This window comes from Humulus lupulus, chromosome X, assembly GCF_963169125.1.
Source record: "Humulus lupulus chromosome X, drHumLupu1.1, whole genome shotgun sequence".
In the NCBI taxonomy this organism is placed as follows: Eukaryota; Viridiplantae; Streptophyta; class Magnoliopsida; order Rosales; family Cannabaceae; genus Humulus; species Humulus lupulus.
The window spans coordinates 46004518-46029581 of record NC_084802.1 but is presented as its reverse complement, the minus strand read 5'-3'; the positions used below and the strand labels follow the sequence as shown (position 1 = coordinate 46029581).

The following is a 25064-nucleotide window of genomic DNA, read 5'->3' as shown; positions in this document are numbered from 1 at the left end:
CTAATAACCATGTACTCACATTATTTTATTTGTTTTAATGTATATCGAATGGATTTGGGAAGCAAGCTATTTTTGCTTGTGGTACTCTGAAATCTCTCCAAACTACTCTATCTATTTTCTACTTTTTTCACATTTTTATTATATATATTTTTTAATTTATAGTTATTAATTAATAAAAAAACTAAAATATCTAAAATATCTAATCTATATCTATTATGAAATTGAAATTTCTTTTATAATAATTGAAATTTTCAAATATATCTTAATAAAATTTTATTAAGTAACCATAAAACTATATATGAATATATATTTAAATTTACTTAAAATTTAATTACAACAAAATTATATAAAATAAAATATATTTTGATCCATTCTATTTTAGTCAAATATTATTTAAAATTCAATGCTAACTCTTTGTTTGACAATATATTTATATAAAGGAAAGCAAAAAAGAGATGATGTAGCACTCTAAAATTTCTCTAAATCAATCTATCTATTTTCTCATTTTTTTATTCAACATTTCTGAAAAAATATATTTTTATTCTACTTTTCTATTTTATTTTATTTTAGTTTCTAAATATCTATCTATACATAATAATAGGCATGTATAAATATATATTTAAATTTACATAAAAATAAAAGTATAACACAATTATATAAAATAAAATATATTTTGATCCATTATATTTTAGTCAAATATTATTTTTGAAAATTCAATACTAACTCTTTGTTTGACAAATTTTTAATAATTTATTATACCATTTTAAAAATAAAGGGTCCAAATAAGTAACACACAAGGTTCAAAAATTAATTTTTTAATATAAATGGTCTAAACAGGTAATCGAATACATAAAACATGAGGTCCAAAATTTAAAATTTAAAAATAAATGGTATCAATAGGTAATCGAATACATGTGGTTCAAATAATCTATTTATATATACTAATTTTTAATATTTTGACAAAACATAAGGTCCAAAAGTTAATTTTTTAAAGTAAAGAGTCAAAACGGGAGATCGGCTAAAATAAAAGGTTCAAAATGGTGTGAGCCCTTACAAAAAATATATATTATATATAATTTATTTTTGGGATTTTTTCATAAATATGGCTTTTTAGCCATTATTGTGCAAAAATATGGGAATTAAACTTTCCCTAATCTGTATGGAAAAATTTAATCAACAAAAAGTTAATTTATGGGAAAACTAACTATATAGGGTAATTAAAATTTAAGCAAAGACAAATCAGCCCAAGGAGGGGTAGAATCGTAATAAATTAAATAACACTCCTCAAAATCAATCAAACCCATTACCGTGACATTGCCTTTCCTCTGCAGTGACTCTATCCAATTTCTTCTTCCATCTCCGACTTCCTTCTCCAGCGATACATTCCTTCTCCGGCGAAAACTTCTATCTCCGACGACCACCTCAACATTTGATCAACAATAGTTATTTTCGAATCTCAAGCAAAAACACTTCAAGAAAATTTGGTCACTTTTGCAAGAAAATTGGTGATCATCTTCTGCAGAAATCAACTCAAATTCAAGAAATCTTCCAATCAATTTTGCTGCAATATTTGGCATTTCCAACAACTTGCATCTCTGGTATACAATCAAGAAACAAGGTATGCAAAAATCATCTCCTCTCTCAATTCTATTATATTGTCATTTGCTTCTATTTCAGAATATTAATTTCCTAAACCTATTGATAAATGTACATTGGTTGATTAAAAATAGACAAAAAATAAGCACTATAAAAAATTTAGATTCTAATTTGTCTTTTCAATAAAAAAATTATTTGATATTTGTGTGAATTTTAACTGTCAAAACATTCAGTAACAACAAGGTAACCAGTTACCTTGAAAATCAGTCAATATGTTCAATTAAGTGTTTCAGTAGGGTACTTGATTACAAATTAAGGTAACCAGCTACCTTAATATATTCAATTCTATTCTATTGTCATCTTCTTCTATTTCATAACTATTAATTTCATAATTGTTCTACATAAATCTATTTTGTTTGCATAAAATTTCGAAATTATTTTTTAACTATTATCTTGAATATAATGATAATAGTGATGATCATGGTGTGCTTTCTAAAAACACAAACAATTTATAAACTAAAAAAAATTAAAAAAAAAATATTTAAACCTACTGATATATGTAGATTGGTTGATCAAAAATAGACAAAAAAATAATAACTATGAAAATTTTAGATTCTAACTTGTCTTTTCAATAAAAAAAAAAATCATTTGATATTGGTGTGAATTTTAATTGCCAAAATATTCAGTAACAACAAGGAAACTAGTTACCTTGAAAAATAGTCAATACTTTCAATTAAGTGTTTCAATAGTTTATGTGATTACAGACTAAGGTAACCAGCTACCTTAATATATTCAATTATATTCTATTGTCATCTTCTTCTATTTCAAAACTATTAATTTCCTAAATGTTCTACATAAATCTATTTTGTTTGCATAAAAATTCGAAATTATTTTTTTAACTATTATCTTGAATATAATGATAATAATGATCATCATGATGTGCTTTCTAAAAACACAAACAATTTATAAACTAAAAAATTAAAAAAAAAATTATTTAATCCTACTGATATATGTACATTGATTGATAAAAAATAAACAAAAAACAATAACTATAAAAATTTTAGATTCTAACTTGTCTTTTCAATAAAAAAATTCATTTGATATTGGTGTGAATTTTAACTGCAAAAACATTTAGTAACAACAAGGTAACCAGTTACCTTGAAAAACAGTCAATATTTTCAATTAAGTGTTTCAGTAGGGTATGTGATTACAAACTAAGGTAACCAGTTACCTTACCCAATTACAACCAACTAACTCTTGAAAATTTTGCCAAATTTTGCAGGTATGGACAATACTACTTTTTTTGTTCGATTTGGAGGCAAGTGGAATGAAAAAAATGAGTACGAAAGGAACACAATGACTGGGATATTGATTTTACCAAATTGTTCTCTTGACAACTTGGTGAATTTGATAAAAGAGAAGATAAAGAAAACAAGAGCAACTATTGAAGTTTATTATCAAGTAGCCAAAGGAACACCACCAATGAAGGTTAAAACACACAATTAAGTGTTGTTCTACATGGAAATAAAGAAAAAAGTTGCTACAAAAGTAACAGACTTACCATTGTGTGTCACTATAGTTCAAGAATTAAGCAATGAAAATAACCTTATTCTACTAACAAATCAGAAAGTTGCAGCAGAAGAAATGGAGACGGGTGGCATTATTAATGCAAGCAAACAATGCTTCCATCAATGAAAATATGTTAACTTGATATTTTAACAATCAGAAAAAGCAAAAGACATAGCTTGATATTTTACAGCAAAACAACCATATCATAACTTTATTCATTAAAGGAGTGACTTTCATATTCATAAATTGTTATTGAGTATTATATTAAGTCTGTTACAAATTCAAATACATTGAATGATTACACAAACATATAAAATTCCTTTTAGAATAAATTGTTGGTTTTTTTGTTGCCTGTTATATATTTATGCCACCAACACCTGAAAAACATGTTTTTTAAAAATTAAGCACAATAGTCTGGGTAATTGGTTACATTTAATATATCCCAATTGCTTTAAAAAGTGGAATATATATTATATATAATTATTAAACATGAAATACATACAAAAAATAAACAAGAAACTAGGCACTTTGCTCTAACAATTGCCATCAAAAAAAAAAAAAAGAATAGCAAAAACATCAAGCACCAAAGACAACCAATTACCTCTTGTATATAAGATAAAGACCAAACTAAGTACCTGGTTACCATTAAAATATCTCAGTTGCTTTAAAAAGTGGAATATTATAATATATAGTTATTAAACGTGAAATACAAAAAAAAAACAAGAAATTGGGTACTTTGCTCTAACAATTGCCACACAAAAAAATAGCAAAAACATCAAGTATCAAAGGTAACTAGCTACCCTTTTGTATATAAGATGAATACCAAACAAAGTACCTGGTTACCATTAAAATATCCCTGAAAACTAATTAAATATATACAGATAAAGAACACAAAAAAGATAAAAAGATATATAAAATAGTCTTAAGTAACCAAGGTCTTACAATAGTAACAATTTAACATATACAAGTATCCAACTAACTATTGGTCATCATTTCCGAAAGTCAAATATCATTTCCAAAAGCTGATATAGTCTAGAGTATAGACAGAATAAAAAAAGTCTAATATCATTTCCTAAAGCTTCCTAAATAACCTATGCAGCAGTCTTCCTCCTCTTCTGCCTCTTATCCAAAAGTTTTTCACTAAAATCATTGTTAGTCAAATATCCATCTTCTTTTTTCTTCTTCCCATGAAAATACAAGCTAATAGCAATGTCTTGGCGAAGCAACTAAGTATCAAGTTCTTTTGGCATCTCGCCATTTGCCACTCTAAACCTCCGTTCTTTGAAGCTGCAGCACTCTGTACGCCGAAGTAAGTCGGCTCCGATAACTATGAAGACCACAGCTCGCCTACGTTCACTGACCTCCGTTCGCCTGCACTCAACTCCGATGGTCGCCCGCCTTCAAGCTCGTGGCCGGATTGCCCCAATGTTGCAAAAAACCCCAAATCGCCACATATGGGTATGAAGCTTTTGTAAAAAGTAAATGAAAACAAGAACTGAAAGAGTCGGTTTTGTAAAAAGTAAATAAAAACAAAATGTTTTAATTTATAAAATAATATAAAATCAATTAAAAAGTTAAAATACTGAACATTGATTTTTTTTTAACTAAATAGCCAATTTAAAATACTTGAAATAACATGGAAATTACATGATTACCTTTCTACTTTTATAAAATATCATTAGTAATCAAAATATGGCATAATGATAACTTAATACAAAATTATGGGAAAAAAAACCCATAATAGTGAATAAAATGTATCAAAAGCCATAAAATAATACTTGTAAAAAAAAACCACATTTTTGAAAACTTTCTTCAAAAAGCCATATAAAATGCAATGTCCTCTTTATTTTTTATAAAGAATTTTTAACATTTTGAATACATACATTACTCAAAGGTTAATTTTTATAAATAAAATGTCAAAATGGGTAGTTGGTTGAAATAGAGTGTTCAAATAAATAAATTTTTTTTAAAAAATAAATAGTCTGAACAGGTAATCAAATACATAAAACACGATGTCTAAAATTTAAAATTTTAAAATAAAAGGTCTAAATAGGTAATCAAATACATGTGGTTCAAATAATCTATTTATATATAACAATTTCTAACATTTTGACAAAACATGATGTCCAAAAGTTAATTTTTTAAAATAAATGATCGAAACGGATAATCGGCTAAAATAGAAGGTTCAAATTATGTAAACCCTTACCCAAAACATATCTTATATATAATTTATTTTTTATAAAGAATTTTTAACCTTTTGAATACATACATAGCCCAAAGGTTAAGAGTGAGCGAAGTGCGATTATATTTTCTAATAAAACAATAAAGCTAAAAAAATCTACTATATCCACACGAATTATAACACTTATCAAAGTGGGACCATAGCTTACTACAAAACGCCCACAACGAAAATTTATCCTATATATTTATAGTTTAGTGACATAAGCAGTATAATTATATATAAGAAAAAATAGAATGGTAGGTGGTGACCATTGACGAGATTGCAAGAGGGACAAATTCCACAAACTTTATCCTTTTTAAAAAAAAAAAATCATATATATGATACATTTCCAATATGCCAAAAAATTTACCCACTGAGTGTGTGTATTGCAAAGTACAACTTAAAAATCATTAATTAGTACAAATTATGTTATTCCTTTACTTCCTATCAGCAGTCATGATATATACATATATATTATATTTTAAGTAATAAATGTTTTATTATTTTAAATAATATAATGTTAGATTAAAAAATATAATAAAATATGATTTGTCACACTTTGTAATATATTATTGAGAGTCACAAAATTGGACACATGTATGCGCCCAAATATGACATATTTTTTAGTTACAAAATTAGTGATAAGTTTGTAACCCCCAAATTTACTCAATAATGTGTAGATTTGATAATACATATTTTGATTTGAATTTGTCAAAGCCATAAGTGATATGGTTGTTGGAGACATGATTTTAACCCTCATAATGTGTTTGGAGGTTACAAAGTCATGTGGGAAGAGTATAGAGTCATTTGGAAAATTGTACAAAAATAATGTGCTGAAATTGGGTTGTGGCAGCCGCCACAAGTGTTGCTGGTCGCGGCATGGGGAACAGAGACTCACGGCTGCGGCCAGGAATAGCTCTGGGCGCGGCTAGTGAAGCTGACAGCAAAACCCAATTTTCCTTTTCCAAATTGAATGGTTCTAACAACTCATGTAACTCCCAAAAGTCTTTTTTAATTTCAGAAACATCCAATTAAACATTGGTAAAAACCATGGGGGTTGATGGAATTTGAAATTCAAATGCTGTTTCAAAACCCTATAAATAGGAGCATATTGCTCACTTGTAAGACACACCATTTCTATTCACTAGAGCACTTGGCTAGAAATTCACCTAGATGTTTGTTTATTCCAAAAAGTTATTTTCATTTGTGAGAGTTCCATTAGTGCTTAAGATAGGGGGAAATAAGCTTTTGGACAAAGGTTGTAAACCTTGTTCAAGTTGGTGATCCGCAATGTTCTTCACTTTGGTGGTGTGAGTGATGGAGTGATTTCTTTTCTTGTTCTTGCTTTTATCATACATCTTTTGTTTCATCTTCTTATTTCTTCTTTATATATTTATTTGCATCTTTTGGCATAGAGTTGTAGTTTTTCATCATTCTCTTCATCTACATCTTTCCACTATAAGAAAAAATACTTTCAGTAAGACTGAAAAAGTATTATCAAATATATACCATAACACATTTTGATGTGTTAAGGAAAGCGGTGTTATAGTAGGTCGGAGCACTTTGCATAACACTTTTCCATAGTTATAGACATGTGTTATGGTATAGCCTACAATAACATTTTTGTTGTGTTATTTTAATAGTTAGATAAGTATTTCATTATGCTATTTATAAGTAGATTATATAACACTTTTTTGTACTTATAAAGTAGTGTTATGATACCCTTTATAATAACACACTTTCTGCATTATAGAAAATAGTTTGCATAACATAATTTTATGCTTATAAACCAGTGTTATTGTAAAAGATACAATAACACGTTTTTTTGTATTATTATAATATTTGGATAAGCTTGAATTATTATTATATAAACTTGTACATTATAATTATTTTTTATTTCTTTAATTCAAACCCACTTCATTTAATATACTCAAGACACCATTAACATTGTACAAATATATTTTTTGAGTACCAATTATATGGTTCATAACACATATAACCAAATAATTGTGTCAAAATACATTCAAGATTATCTAAAAAATAATGTGAAAGTCTTAAGATATTCAACACTGCCTAATTAACATAAACAAAAAATTCTCACAATAGTCAACAAAATAGTCTTAAACAGTTTCATATTCAAAAGTAAAGGTAGGAATTCATGATCATCCAATGTCAACACACCAAAGACTTCCAAATTAGATTTTCTTTTGCACTTCACTGGTTGAATCTAGTAAATAAAACATAAAAGAAAAACTAATGAGGTCATGAAATATCATATCATTCATCTAAAATAGTCAATAACACTATCATAATTTTGGATTGCATATCGGTTAATGTTGAACAAGCATTTATATAATCAAATAACCAAATAAATACCTCTTGGAATAACCTTTTGAGAAGGCCATGCAACTGTTGAACCAAAAACTTCTCGTATAGTAAGCATTGACCCATATCTATCAATATAATCAAACCAATTCAAGCAAACACAATTTACTTGTAAGAAGATAATGAATAATTCTAGATAAAATCTTACATCATTTCCCATATAAAGGTTACCTAACCATCTATCAATACCAAGTAAAAAAATTCAAACACACAATAAGTTTTCTTCCTTATATCACCGCAACACACAAACAAATTTTCCAGAATCTACTTCTCTAAGACACACAAGTTTTCAACCTTCAGTTATCACTGCAGCACACAATTTTAATGTCAGAACCTACTTCTCTACGAATGAATATGTAAGATATTCAAACTCCTCTAACATTTGTATGATATTAATAAAAGAGTTAAGAGGACATATTTTCGTACCTCTTGCAATTAATAATCAAGTTAATTAACTTTGCAATGCTCCTTGCCAATTCGATCCACAACCTGAAGAATATAATCAATACCTAAAAGATTAATACAAAATTAAAATTAAATGATACAATAAGTAAAAAAATTCTTTATATATTAAATTTTGGGTATATATGGTCAAGATTGAAGGTGGAAAAATAGGTCAAACATGATAATACGACTTGAAACTTGCATTAAGTTAGCTGGTTTGGATTTTAATTAAAAGGGGGTTGAATTAGTTTTGTGATATTCTCTTCTAGTATAGCTTATTGAGATAAGTAGTAGATGTATCACTCTGTTCCCAAATACCTAATCTGGCCTAGGTGCGTAAAGCACGCTAAAGTTAAAAACCAATCATATTTTATAATGATTTAAATTATACTAGTAAAAAAAATAACCAATCAAGACAGAATCTACTACTTCTAACCAAAAAATTATCCACTGGTTTAAAAAGGCATGTCATGTGTAAAAATTTTGTGTGCACATATCATCAATTTTAAGATATTTAATCAAGTAATTAGTTTTAATTAATTCAGATATTTATGAATTTTCATTTTTTTTTTCTTTATGGTGTGATAGGTGAGAATGGTCTGACAAATGACTTTCTAAACACAATAACAGAATGGGTTCTAGGAATAAAGCATTTAGGATACTCAACTTCTTGATAAGTTATTCACACATTTGAAGCATTGGAACAACATGTTTTGGATTCCCTATGCCTTTCTTCTTCACTTCCAAATATATATCCAATAGTACCTCTCCAACTTCTACTCAATCACTTTCCGAAGGACCCTTTACACTCTGTTTCATATAGTCTTTGGAAGGAAGAAACCGAGTGCATAAAATGGCTTAGTACCCAGAAGCCCAACTCAGTGGTCAATGTCAACTTTGGATGTGTTAAACCACCCATCATTGGGTGGCTTTTTAAACTTTTGAACTTTAAAAATTTCAAGACTATCTAATGTTGCTAAGATTATGCAGAATCTGCTAAGGATTTCTACTGCCTTAATTTGATCAAACCTTAAATGGTTTTAATTGATTGATATAGCATAAAGCATTGTTCTAGAATAAGAAAATTATATACTCTGTAAAACCAAGAAAAAAATATGTTACTTATCCAATGCCTCCCTCAATGTAATGACCCAACTACTCTAGACTTTGGACCATTAACAACAACTATACATAGACACTAATCTTTAATAAAACTTACAAGTGAAATAATCATTACTTCATTAAAAACTTGAAAAAAACAAATGTTAAACTACATAAAATTTAAAGTAGGATATGGGATCCCATTGTTTTAAAAGAAAAGCATAACATAATTCTAAATAAATGAATTACACAATAAAGTGCGGAAAATACATATAAAACCATAATTAAAGAGACTACATCCTCGAATCGAACACTCAGTCCTTTGACTCCATTCCGCCTCAATACACATCCCCAAGCTTCCAAGAACCTTTCCCGCCATCATTACTATTTTCCTGCACTTAAAAACATAAAGGAGTGAGCCTAATGCCCAGCAAGGAAAATCTAATACATAAATCATATACATAAAATTCATAATGCAACATAAAACATACCATAAACATATGTTACACGTACTATAATGGCCATTACTACTTGGGGTCCTATAAACTAAACAAGTCATATGCCCATTAGATTTGTGGGGCTTGCTAGCTAAGCAAGTCATATGCCCATAAATTTATTGGGGCTTGTTAGTGGTATAGGTCATATGCCCAAGTCTACAAACATACACAAATCATAAGTTAACATAACACTTAAATCATAAGATAACACATAACATAACATATAAAATCCTATCCTATTTTCCTTACCAAAAATACCAGGATATGAGAACAGATTTGAGACTTTAGAACACTCCTAAAAACCATAAATGGAATGGTGAGTATACTAAAGAAAATGAGATGAAAAGAATGGACGAACTATACCATTAAGAATATACTTACCAAAAACCTTATGTTCAAGATCTTAAATTTCCTATCCAAGAATAAAGTTAGGGTGCTGAGTAGAAAACTATAAGAACTTAAAGAAACAATACCAAAATGAACTAGAGTTTGGAATACCTTGAATGCTTTTATGACCAATCTAAACCTTGCATCAAAATGAGCTATAAACCTTACTTCCCAAGTGTTTGGTAAGCTTATAATCCCCAACCCAAGTGTTTACACTCTCAAAAATAACTTAGCAGCTTGCAGCCTCTGAACTTAGCTTGATGAATGAATAAATGGCTGGGTACTAGGCCCTATTTATAGAGTTCAAGAATGAAAAGATCTTCATTTAACTTGAATAAAATAATGGCTTTTTAAGTGAAAAATATTTGAATTATCGTTCAGCAGAGGCTGAAGACTCGGTCAGAAAGATGCTGGACTTATCAAGAGGTTAAAGATTAAAATGGGAATGTTTTCAAAAATATTCAAAAGTATATCAAAGGAGCCGATATATCGCCCCTTGTAGGCGATATATCGCCTGGGCCAGCATGCCCGAGGCTCGTCGAGGTGCTCGTGCGAAGTTTCGTGTTTTTCGTATCCCCGTACTGCGATATATCACCCCCTATAGCTGCGATATATCGGCATACGCTGAATATTTAAACACGAAATTGCACATTTTAAACTTAATTTGAGTTGAGTAAACAGCCTTGACTAAGTCCTCTAACGTTTTCAAAGCTGATGACAGACCTTAGGATATTCAAATGTTACTCTTAATAAACTTATTCCTCAAAAATACTTAATTATCATTAAACATACACATGACAAGTGTTACTTTCTTATTGGGTCTATCTAAACCTTATAATATAATAAATATCATCATCCATATGAGTCATATTAATCAAACCTTAGGTTAAAATTAATATTCTTAAACTATAGGTTAAACTTAGAAAATCTACAAGTGTTACTGTGAGTGTCCAATTAAATCCCAGACTGAACCAAAATCCACAGTTATAAAAATACTACTACTATTACTATTATCTAACTAGCTAAGTAAAGTTCTTGGACTCTACAATTCTCCCCTGCTAAAAAGAATTTCGTCCTCAAAATTTACTTACCAAGCAACTCCGGATACCGGCCTTGCATGTCCTCCTCCAATTCCCACGTTGCCTCTCGTTCAGAACTATTACTCCATAGGACTTTGACTATAGGAATGCTCTTGGACCATTGGACTCCAGGATGCTAACCGGTCGTTACTCGTAACTTAAGTCTTTCTGGAGTGCTATCGTATCGTACTTGAGGACGTGAGATGGGTCTGACACATATTTGCGTAGCATCGAGATGTGGAACATGTTGTGACTATCTGCTAGTGCTGGCGGTAGGGCTAGTCTATACGCAACTGCTCCCATTTTGTCCAATATCTCAAAAGGACCTATAAATCGGGGACTAAGCTTGCCTTTCTTCCCAAACCGCTTTACACCTTTCATAGGATATATCTTCAAGAAGACTTGATCTCCGACTTTGAATTCCACATCGCGTCGCTTGGCATTCGCATAGCTTTTCTGACGGCTTTGAGCAGCAACCATACGCTGTCTAATAAGCTCTATTGCTTCTTGAGCTTGTCTAACAGCTTCGGGACCTAGAAGCTGCCTTTCTCCTACCTCGTCCCAGTGCAACGGTGATCGGCACCTTCTTCCATAAAGAAATTCATAAGGTGCCATCCCAATCGTTGACTGGTAGCTATTGTTGTAGGAGAACTCTATCAACGGCAAGTACTTATTCCATGATCCTCCGAAATCAAGTACACATGCACGTAGCATATCTTCTAAAATCTGAATTGTACGCTCAGAATGCCCGTCTGTCTGAGGATGAAAAGCTATACTAAGACTTAACTTAGTACCCATAGCTTGCTGTAAACTTCCCCAAAACCTTGATGTAAAAACCGATCCTCTATCCGACACTATTGTCTTGGGGATTCCATGCAACCATACTATCTCTTGGACGTAGATGTCTGCATATTGGTCTGCCATATATGAAGTGTTAACAGGCAGGAAATGAGCCGACTTGGTTAGTCTATCTATTACTATCCAAGCAGAATCATGCTGCTTATTCATCCTTGGCAAACCTGTCACGAAGTCCATAGCTATATCGTCCCACTTCCATTCTGGTACGCTAAGCGGTTGCAATAAGCCTGCAGGCCGCTGATGCTCTGCGTTCACTTGCTGGCATACAAAACACTTAGACACAAACTCTGCTATGTCCTTCTTCATCCTTGGCCACCAATAGATTGCCTTGATGTCATGAGTCATCTTGATAGACCCTGGATGAACTGAGTACGGGGTACTGTGCGCTTCTTCTAGAATCGTCCTCTTAATCTTCTGATCATTTGGCACGCATACCTGATCCTTATATCTCAATAAACCTTGACTAGATATTGAGAAATCTGTAGCCTTGCCTTCTCTGACTGCATCCATATGTCCTGCTAGTGTGTTGTCATGTCCCTGACCAATCTATATGTCTTCCAGCAGATTCGACTGGATAGACAAGTTAGCCAGCTTTCCGACAACTACTTCTATTCCGGCACTGATCAGCTCCTGCTGTAGTGGCTTTTCTATCGGCTAAAGCTGCTAAATTTCCATAACTTTTCCTACTTAGTGCATCGACAACTACATTTGCTTTCCCCAGGTGGTATAAGATCTCGTAGTCGTAATCCTTTACTAACTCTAACCACCTGTGTTGCCTCATGTTGAGCTTCTTCTGAGTAAAGAAGTACTTTAAACTCTTGTGGTCTGTATAAATCTCGCACCATTCTCCGTAAAGATAATGGCGCCAGAATTTTAATGCAAAGACCACTGCTGCCAACTCCATATCGTGAGTTGGATAGCGCTGCTCGTACTCCTTCAACTGTCGTGAGGCGTAGGCTATCACCTTATCATTTCCATCAGCACGCAACCCAATCCTTGCTTCGATGCATCGCAGTAGACTACAAACTTATCGTTGGGTGTCGGTACACCGAGTACTGGTGCTGAGCAAAGCTTATCCTTAAGCAACTTGAAGCTTTCTTCACATCTATCATTCCAGTTGAATCTTTGTTGTTTCCAGGTCAGGTTGGTGAGTATCTTTGAAAAGCCCTCTACGAACCTCCTATAATAACCTGTTAACCCTAGAAAGCTTCTTACTTCTAATGCGTTATTTGGTCTGGGCCAATCCTTCACGGCCTCTACCTTTGATGGGTCTACTGCAACTCCGTCTTTTGATATAATGTGCCCGAGGAACGCCACTTGCGAAAGCCAAAACTCACATTTCTCGAATTTGGCATAGAGTTGATGCTCCTTTAGTCGTGACAAAATCAACCTCAAATGTTCCTCGTGCTCTACTTCATCCTTAGAGTATACTAAGATATCGTCGATGAACACAACGACGAATTTATCTAAGTAGTCTTTGAAGACCCTATTCATCAAGTCCATACACGCGGCTGGTGCGTTGGTAAGACCAAAGGACATAACCAAGAACTCGTAATGTCCATAACAAGTTCTAAAGGCTGTCTTAGGAATATCTTCTCCCTTTACCTTGAGCTGATGATACCTGGACCGTAAATCGATCTTTGAAAATACAGTCACACCTCGGAGTTGATCAAACAAGTCATCGATCCGGGGTAGCGGGTACTTGTTCTTAATCGTTACCTTGTTCAGCTCGCGATAGTCTATACACATCCGCATACTTCCGTCCTTCTTCTTCACGAATAGCACCGAAGCTCCCCATGGCGAATGGCTCGGCCTAATAAAACCCAAGTCTAGGAATTCTTGTAGCTGTGTCTTTAACTCATTGAGTTCCGTAGGTGCCATCCGATATGATGCCTTAGAGATAGGCTCGGTGCCCGGTACTAATTCTATCGTGAAGTCAATCTCCCGAGTTGGCGGCAATCCTGGCAAGTCATCGGGAAATATCTCTGGGAATTCTCGTACAATACGGACGTCTCCAACCTTAAGTGGTGTATCCTTTTCCACATTTGTGATGTTGGCTAAGAACGCTTGACATCCTCTCTCCATCATTCTCTGAGCTTTGAGAGATGATACTAACGGGGTGCGCAATCCTGAAGCTTGTCCCATGAAGCATAGTTTCTGGCCGTCAGGAGTCTCGAACATCACCTTCTTGCGTTTACAGCCGTCCTAGCCAATCCATGCCTAGTATCACGTCAAAGTCCTTGATCACCAGTTCTATCAGGTCTCCTTCTAGTTCTATGTCCTCAATCTTGATTGGTACGCCTCGTACTATTCGTGATGATAGAATTACTTTGCCCGAAGGCAACTCGGTTACAAACCTAGTTCTAAATCTTTCACAAGGTTTGTCTAGTTTTTCTATCATTCCTAACGAGATATACGACTGAGTGGCTCCCGAATCAAATAATACAGAGCTTAAGTTATTAAGGATAGAAACCTGACCTGTGACCACCTTATTGCTAGCATCAGCCTCTCCTTGGGTTAAGGCAAAAACCCTAGCAGGAACCATCTTGTCGTCTTTCTTTCCTTCTGGCTTGCGCTGAGGACAATCTCTTTTTCGGTGTCCTTCCTGACCACAGTTAAAACATTCCTTGGTGTTTGCGCGGCATTCTCCAGGATGTTTCTTCTGACACTTAGCACATGGCGTGTATTCCACATAACCCGGCCTATTTCCCCCATTATTTTTCCGTGCCCTCTTATCGCTGTCAGATTGCTTGTTATCAGGGTGCCTTCTTTTCTGGCCGTTACTATTGTTGCCAGACTGATTGTTGTTATTATAGTTGTTGCTCCGACTAGTCTGAGGTTGACTCTGCTGTCTAGGTTCAGGCTTACTGGCTTCCTCTTTACTTACATTAGCCTACAACCTCTCTACTTCTATTGTCGTCTCAAGAACGTCGGCATACGTAGTATTCCCTGGGTTTGCTAGCTTAACCCCCATCTCGATCTTTGGTCGAAGTCCTCTAACGAACTTGTTCACCCCCAGAAAATCAGTTGGAACCATCTCAGATGCGAACTTTGCTAGGCGGTCGAACTAACGAGCATACTCTACCACTGATAAACTTCCTTGCTTCAAGTTGGCGAACTCCTCAACTCTTGAAGCGAGTACAGCTGAATTGTAATACTTCTTGTGGAACAGCTCCACAAATGGAGTCCATGTCATGGTGGCAACATCATGCGATTGCTGGACCAAGTCCCACCATATTCTGGCATCCTTCTTGAGTAATGACGAGACGCAGGATATACGGTCCGCATTATTGAGATTCATGTGTGTCAGTATTGGCTCCACATTCCTTAGCCACTCTTCTGCCTCAAAGGGGTCTGTAGTCCCTTCGAAGTTTGGGGCGTGTTGTTTGCGGAACCTCTCATACACTAGCTCCATATTATGTACTAGATACGGCGCGTAGTTCGTCACTGGCCATCCCCCATATGGACCAACTTGTTGGGGGTGCTGAGGCCATTTGCTGTGGCTGCGGCTGAGGCGGAGGCTGAGTCTGAGTCTGAGGCGGAGCCTGTTGTCGTTGTTGCTGCAAAAGTTCCTCGACTTGTTGTCGCAATTTGGCGATCTCCACAGTGTTGTCAGCTGGCGGTGCCGGCGCGTTACGGCTAGCAGTAGCACGCACTCCCCTTCTGCGAACTGGAGGGGCTTCATTGTTTGCTGGAACAGCGTTGGAGGCGTTTCCGTTGGTGTGTGCAGATCTTCGGAGGGACATCGTAGCAGAGTTCTAACAGTTGAAAGAAACATGTTAGAACTTTACCTAATAGGCTCTAAGGCAAAACTTACTCTAAAACAAACATATCTCAGACCTATTGATTATGACTTCTTATGAAAAATTGTATAAGTCTTCTTTATTTTTTAGAATGGGTTTCTATACTTATAAAAACAAGCCATCTTTATTATTTTTAAGTCTGTTTCTAATCATCCTATATGACTTAATTCTCAGGCTCGAAACTCATCTTTGTTCCAAAGTTAACCATATTGAGGGAGGGCTGGGATCAGTAAAATCGTTCCCACTACTATGGCCTCCTAACTCTCAATATAGAAACTTGGTTCATTGATTTGTATCCACCCTCACTGAACTTAGTCATTATTTATTTTATTTATTATTTATTATGATTGCGAAAATAAAAATCAAACTCATACATGATAACAAAATAACATGATATTAATTTGGAAAATAGTTTTTCACTTATTACAACGATAAAACGAACAATAAATAAAACAAACAATGAAAACTAACTATTCTAAAAATCAGGATCTTCTACATCCAATCCTTCATCTAGCATATCACCATCTAGTTCTTCATAATCTTCATTATCATGTGCCTCAAAATGTCCTCTAGGAAGGTTCGTAAAAATCCTATGTTTTTGCTCATTTGTAAACTGAAATTCTGATTTGGCAGTGAACCTAACTAAGAGAAAGTAATATCGCATTGCTACTGGCAGTTCGTCTTCATCATCCATTGTTTCCCATATTTCCTCTAAGGCTGCTATTACAGGATGAAAATCTTTAAACAGTCTAATTACTAATACATAATGTTCCGTTGCTCTCATCATTATTTGCTTAGACTCTTGAAGGTGACCTATTTCTTTATGGAACAAAAGCAGTCTTCGAGTGATTCTTTCTAGTGCTCCTACGGTGTTTCTTGGTTCCCTTATTCTTTTTAAAGCCTTAATGGCTCGGATATCCTCATTGGTTAATGCTCCGTTCATACTTAACTGAAAACATAAATGCTAAAATCGTTAGCTATACACATAAGCAAAATAACTATAACTTAAATACTTACTTGGCGGTTAGATTCAGAGCTTTGAGTGTGTGTATCGAGGAGAACTTCATGCGAAGGAACCATTTCTCTGATACCAACTGTAATGACCCAACTACTCTAGACTTTGGACCATTAACAACAACTATACATAGACACTAATATTTAATCAAACTTACAAGTGAAATAATCATTACTTCATTAAAAACTTGAAAAAAACAAATGTTAAACTACATAAAATTTAAAGTAGGATATGGGATCCCATTGTTTTAAAAGAAAAACATAACATAATTGTAAATAAATGAATTACATAATAAAGTGCAGAAAATACATATAAAACCATAATTAAAGAGACTACATCCTCGAATCGAACACTCAGTCCTTTGACTCCATTCCGCCTCAATGCACATCCCCAAGCTTCCAAGAACCTTTCCCGCCATCAAAACTATTTTCTTGCACTTAAAAACATAAAGGAGTGAGCCTAATGCCCAGCAGGGAAAATCTAACACATAAATCATTTACATAAAATTCATAATGCAACATAAAACATACCATAAACATATGTTACACGTACTATAATGACCATTATTACTTGGGGTCCTATAAACTAAACAAGTCATATGCCCATTAGATTTGTGGGGCTTGCTAGCTAAGCAAGTCATATGCCCATAAATTTATTGGGGCTTGTTAGTGGTATAGGTCATATGCCCAAGTCTACAAACATACACAAATCATAAGTTAACATAACACTTAAATCATAAGATAACACATAACATAACATATAAAATCCTATCCTATTTTCCTTACCAAAAATACCAGGATATGAGAACAGATTTGAGACTTTGGAACACTCCTAAAAACCATAAATGGAATGGTGAGTATACTAAAGAAAATGAGATGAAAAGAATGGACGAACTATACCATTAAGAATATACTTACCAAAAACCTTATGTTCAAGATCTTAGATTTCCTATCCAAGAATAAAGTTAGGGTGCTGAGTAGAAAACTATAAGAACTTAAAGAAAACAATACCAAAATGAACTAGAGTTTGGAATACCTTGAATGCTTTTATGACCAATCTAAACCTTGAATCAAAATGAGCTATAAACCTTACTTCCCAAGTGTTTGGTAAGCTTATAATCCCCAACCCAAGTGTTTACACTCTCAAAAATAACCTAGCAGCTTGCAGCCTCTGAACTTAGCTTGATGAGTGAATAAATGGCTGGGTACTAGGTCCTATTTATAGAGTTCAAGAATGAAAAGATCTTCATTTAACTTGAATAAAATAATGGCTTTTTAAGTGAAAAATATTTGAATTATCGTTCATCATAGATTGAAGACTTGGTCAGAAAGATGCTGGACTTATCAAGAGGTTAAAGATTAAAATGAGAATGTTTTCAAAAATATTCAAAAGTATATCAAAGGAGCTGATATATCGCCCCTTGTAGGCGATATATCGCCTGGGCCAGCATGCCCGAGGCTCGTCGAGGTGCTCGTGCGAAGTTTCATGTTTTTCGTATCCCCGTACTGCGATATATCGCCCCCTATAGCTGCGATATATCGGCATACGCTGAATATTTAAACACGAAATTGCACATTTTAAGCTTAATTTGAGTTGAGTAAACAGCCTTGACTAAGTCCTCTAACGTTTTCAAAGCTGCTGACAGACCCTAGGATATTCAAATGTTACTCTTAATAAACTTATTCCTCAAAAATACTTAATTATCATTAAACATACACATGACAAGTGTTACTTTCTTATTGGGTCTATCTAAACCTTATAATATAATAAATATCATCATCCATATGAGTCATATTAATCAAACCTTAGGTTAAAATTAATATTCTTAAACTATAGGTTAAACTTAGAAAATCTACAAGTGTTACTGTGAGTGTCCAATTAAATCCCGGTCTGAATCAAAATCCACAGTTATAAAAATACTCTACTATTATTATTATCTAACTAGCTAAGTAAAGTTCTTGGACTCTACACTCAAGGTACTTTTTCTTTCAAATTTCCACAAGACAAACAAATAAATTCAGAAATAAAAGTGAGAGAAAATCAGAGAGAATAGAGAATGAATGAACTAAACTTTATCGAAATATATGCAAGTGTTGAATATTTGTGATTCAACACTTGTAATGAACTAAAAATTATAGTAAGACTAACAGACTCATAGCACACCATAACAGATCTATCAGCTACCACTTAACAGATAAATTTTGTAGTAATAAAATCATTTATAGCTAATTTCTGCACTAAATGATTCAATTTAATTGATGAAGAACAGAGAAACAATAGTCTTTACAACACACAAGCTACAAAATATCATGATCATAAAAATATTTAATTAAATTGCAATGCAATAAATCCAATATGTTAGTAATACTCCACAACTTAGACTCTTTTATCTAGGAATAGAGCTAAGTAAAACCTCCATATACACAGGACCTAGAATCTTAATCAACAAGAAGGTGCAAAATATTTTATAAAATAAATAGGGCTTATAAATAGTACTCTCTCTAACCACTGTCTCAAGCAACCTTAGTTATTGTAATTTATGACTTGCAAGTTTACATATTATATATGCGGCTACTACTGCTATACCTGCATGCATCTATCTAAAAAGCAAAACAAAAGATCATAAACAAAAGCTTTGTAATAGTTGTCTTGTCTTCTTCTACTGATTATATAGTACATTAAAATAATAATAAATAAAGAGTCACAAGTTAATGATAGATACTGTTGCCGATATATCTGCATCATGCCATAATCATCCTCCACTAGTTACCCAAAGTAGAACATAAGTGCTAACATAAAAAAACAAAGGGACTTTTTATTTCCATTTTATATAGATGGACAATAATAGCATGAATGCATTATATTAATCAACTATCTATCTATCTATCTTTGTTTGTTTAGGTTTATCAGAGATTAATATCAGGGCTTTCCCTTCCCAGTGACTATTTTTTATTTTGTTTCTAATTAGTTCATTTATTTTGAATAAGAAATGAAACTAGTACTTCCTTCTAGGATGTGTGAGGTTTTTTGGAGGTGTAATAGGTACCAAATTATCCAAAAAAAAAACGTAGGATTTTGTTAAGAAGTTAACTAGAACAACTACTTACTTACTAGCTGCTGTATTTGAAATTTAATGACTTGATGCTCAAACAATTGAGTACATAATTAGAGCAAAAGACAATTGTAATAATTAAGTACATAATTAATCAACTTTTTAATCAATGTGGTGAGACTTTATAAAAATTAATTTCAGAGAATAATTGAATCAACAAAAAATATATATAGGCATCATTAATATAGGCAGACTAAAATATTATATAAAATAATATAAGTATGAAATAAGATTGGAGAGTGAGAAATGAAGTAGGTTTTATTGCAATGCAATATATCCCGATAACTGTTGCCTAGAGAACAGGAAAAAAATAGAAAGAAAGGAAAACATGGAAATATATATATATATATATATATATATATTAGCAGGAGCAAGGTATACCAACATAATCATGTTAATATATTATTACAATGGAAAAAAACACACAAAGTATAAACCATGGAAAATTAATTTTTTGCATCACTAAGTTTGTTATGCTTGATATTGGGGAAAATAAAAGAACTAATGAGGCTTACTTACATAGAGTGAAGAGCAATCTTTGTTTCGAAGAATGAAAATAATTTTTTCCAAAGGTCTAGTATAGATTTCACTAGTGTTTATATAGTGTAAGCTTCATATCGTAATCAGTATCAAATTGGTATCAAGATCCTGAAAAAGAAAATGATAAAAAAAATTACTATACATATTTAAGACAAAACATAACAAAAAAGATTATTGCACTTTTCAAACAGCCAGAATGACCATTTGAATGGAGCCTTCTCGTTTCCAATTCCTTCGAAACCCATTTCTATGATTTAGTGTTCCGTCAAATTTCAAGAATTCTATACTACAATTAGTATAGATATTTACTCATTGAAAAATAAGCAAAGTTTGTTTTGATAGTACAAATTGCCACAAAGCCCACAAGAATTTGTAAGAATATCAATTATCTGAAATCATGTGTTCATGTATATGTGTGAGAGAGAGAAAGAGATGAAGGAAACAATAGAGAAGTTAAACAAAATTTATATATGTACCATACTAATCTAACCATAACAGTAATAAAATTATTGAGATTAGCTTTTGGGACCTAGCAACAATAAAAAAGAGATAATAGTGATAAATACTGAAAACAAAAATCATCAACATGCTACTGTACAAATTGAAGGCACCAAAATCATCCTTCATGAGTCAAAGTTTGCCATCAATCTATACAAGAGATTGTGAAATAAATAATTTGATTGTAGAGTGCATAACAATAAATCAACAGACCTCGTGAACTACTATAAACTACTATTGAATCACAGAAGAGTACAATATTTTGATCCTAAAAATCAACTTTCAATCTCACCTTTAAAATCAAAATCTAGTGTGACCCTTCTTGATCTGAATAATGTATTGAAAGCATCGCTTGAAGTACTAATCTGAGAGAAAATAAAAGTTTAAATTACAAAAAGCACTTAGGGATTTCAAAAATAGACGTTTTCTATTAGTCTGAAAATAACTTCTAAATCAATAACTAGCCTGCACTAACTTTTAAAATTAAGATGCAGATCTACAATACCAACTAGCAACCATAAACTAACTGAACAATATTTTTAGTCTCTTTAAAAATGAATACTTAGAAGTTTATATCCCAACCGAGAGGATGCCATGAGAGATAAAGGGAGATACATCAAGATGAGGGAAAGGGAGAGAAATGTTGAAGATTATGTTTATATATATGAATATATATACTTGATCAGAACGAATAACTCAATAATGAAATGATTCCAGATGTGCTCTTACTTTGATCTTGTAGAGGCTTCACTGGCAAGAGAAAGCAAGGTAGAGGGCTTCGTCAGGTGACAGAGCATCTAAGAGGGCTTTGATTGTGGAGAGAAGATGAAGGAGAGGGTTTCACTGGGGAGAAAAAATAGATGAAAGGGTTTCACTGGGGAAGGACAACAGTCGAGAGTCCTTTACAGCGGAGAGAGCGATGGAGAGGATTCACCATGAAGTGAGAGTGACAGAGAGGGCTTTGTCGAGAAGAAAGAGGAACCAAGGAGAGAATGTTAGTGTTGCAGAGCCATTGGAAAAAAGAGTTTTTTAATCTTCATGCGAAAATTGTAACATTGCCGCTAAAAATTAAAATTAAATGATACAATAAAACCATAAAATTCATGAAATTACTTGTTACGAGTCTTAAAATCATAAACTATATTCATTAACGGTTCAAACTTAACGTAAAGAAACATATTCCAACTCAAATGTCCAAAAAAATCATCATTTTCATAATCATCATCATTTCCGCTCATTCTATCTTAAATTCAGCTACTAAAAAACTAAAATAAACAATATTTCAGCAACTTAAAAACAATATGTAACAAAAAAATAAAATAAACAAAAGACAATCACAAATGGAAAGCCAAGGACAATCACAAATGCGAATACAAAAGCAATGGAAATTCTCTCTAATTTTTTTTTTCCAAAAGAAAAAAAAAAATTCTATCAAACTTTATAATGTATTTCCAAACTCAAAAAAGTCAAGGACCCAATTTAATTGAACACAGAAATCAAATCCCTTTTATAAAGAATAAACTGAGCAACATTGATGATATAATTGTTCACAAGTACTATTTTTCTCTATTGTATGCACACAAAGCTTGATTAATTAATAGTAAGAAATCAATTATTTAGAAAGCTCATTCAATAGAAAAATCAGAACAACAATTTAAATGCAGATAATTCTCTCACCCAAAACTCTTTAAGAATGAAAGAACATTCTCTTTAAAAACAAAGGAGCCAGAAAATTTCAATAGAAGAGAAAGTGTCCAGCACATGTAGTCTCTTAGCATTTTTCATAATTCAATCATGCGCCATTAAATTTAAAAGAGTCAATCCTAAAACAGAATCAGGTCTTGCTTTAAAATCTTTCCACAAGTTTTATAGAAAAGTATTAAAATAAGAACTTTAAGTGACAATTACTTCACTTTGTTGTGGTGATTATCTACACTTCATTGTTAAATTATGTAGTTTTAAAAAAAAAAATGCATATCTAGTATCACACATAGAAACCAACATTTGATTCAAAACTCAACCATTTGTTTTTCCTCACTAACCAAAAGCTCATCATGAGGAAATCCGTAACAGAAAAAAAGCTAGAAATCCTAAGTAGTAACCATGGTCAATAGGCCCAATAACAACACTAAATATCAACATACCAAAGATTCTCATAAAAAATCACTAAATTTTCTTAAGTTATCAAGTCTATCACTAACCTAAACTATTCCTAGATCCCGTACTCCAAAAAAACAATTTTGAGTTTACTAAACATTGTTTATAATTAGTCATCCAACATAAAAGTTGAAATTGCAGCAGTGAAAGAAGCTGTAAAAACAGAAGAAACCAAAGCACATGCATATCTAGAATTATCAAAGGAAGTACAAATGGAATGAACATAGATGAAGCAAACCGAAATGTACCATCAGAAGCTAGAGAAATGGTAGACATTACAACATCAATAAAACTAGAAGTAGAACATAACAAGTATGGCTTTCCTTTTCTAGATAATTACTGCAACAAGCTACAACACCAACACAAACCAGCCAAAAAATACATGTTGCTAGCAGGACTTTGAGAGAGTTAAATATTGAGAAAGAACACGTAGCAGGACTTGGAATTATGAGCAATCCTAAATTCCAAAAGCTTTAAGAATGCAAATTATTTTTCTTTAAATCATCTTTTAGTGAGAAAATTGAATTATTATTTTTAAATCATGAAAGTAATATGCTCATGTCAAATAAAATACATGTAAGCTAACCAATCTCTAAATAACTCAAATTTATACCCCAACCAAATCAAAGGAGCCTTATAAAATCTATTAATTGAAAGTTAAAAAACTGAAAGAATAAAAGATGAGAAAAGAGAAAATAACATATTTCAGAACTCCACTGCCATGTCACCAAGCTTCCTCTCTATAACATCTTTCTAATTGTCCACTACAAATTATTTTGACAGTTAAAATAGTGGATCATGTACATAGAAATCCCTCTAGAGCATATTTCTCTAAAGGTCTGAAATTATATTATAACTAGACAGACCACACGAAATGAATAAATGCTAGTTGATAAACAGAAAACATATCCCTTAGTATCAAGACACAAACCTCTATCAAAATAGCCAGGTCAATCACCAAGCTTGTGACATATCCTAAGACAAGGCCAATGACACCTCTTGCAAATGATGAAGATCCAATGCCTACATCAATCTGCAAAATAGACAGTTAAGCTGTCATTTTCTGCAATTTAGTATCCCATAGAGAAAAAAAAAAAAGAGGTTTGCTAGGGCAAACTGGTGAGACATTAATCTCACAGCAGAGAGGCATCATTATCATATTACTTCAGTAGCCAAAGGGCAAAAGTAAATGTTTCTGTAAAACTCAAAACTTAACTTCTCTTTATTTAGTGTAACAATAAAAATAATTAAAGAAATAAATAATACTTAACGTGACATACCTCCATAAAATTGTCTTATTTAAAATATTTGCAAGTGACAGCTTTCCCCAGCAGCACGCTTGACCATCTAACATCCCTTACCATTGATTAAGACATTAACTGAGTCAACTGCGTGTGGTAGAAGAAAAATAGATCTTAAGGCACAAATACCTTACAGATAGTTAACTTTGATCTAACTCATACCTCTACAATACTCGGAATTAGTTTGAATCTTGCATCCCAAAACATGTCACTGCCATCCACGAATTTAGCCAACAAGGAATTCTTATTCAAAGGCCATACAGTAGTTCGGTTTTGCTGGGACCTGCAATATAAACCAGATAAATATTTAGACCATGCTTTGCTCATAAAAAATCTTGTTAGCACAAAAAATCCTTAAAATTCAACTCTATGTCGATGTCCTTCCAGATTGATCCTTCCACAACACAATTTTACAAAATATTTACACTAAATTTCATAAGAAAATATTATTCTTCAAACTTTGAACGAAAAATATTGAATCAGTAACATGAAGAAAATGAA

At 32.6% G+C, this 25064-nt stretch overlaps 1 long non-coding RNA gene across 1 annotated transcript; it reads right to left on the bottom strand.

Annotated features, from left to right (window-relative positions):
• Positions 1-7486: 7486 nt before the first annotated feature.
• On the bottom strand, positions 7487-22470 carry LOC133804381 (uncharacterized). The gene is made up of 3 exons (XR_009878449.1): positions 21835-22470; positions 7763-8260; positions 7487-7613 (listed from the first exon to the last, which is right to left on the bottom strand). It is a non-coding gene; the product is annotated as an uncharacterized LOC133804381 (long non-coding RNA).
• Positions 22471-25064: the final 2594 nt, after the last annotated feature.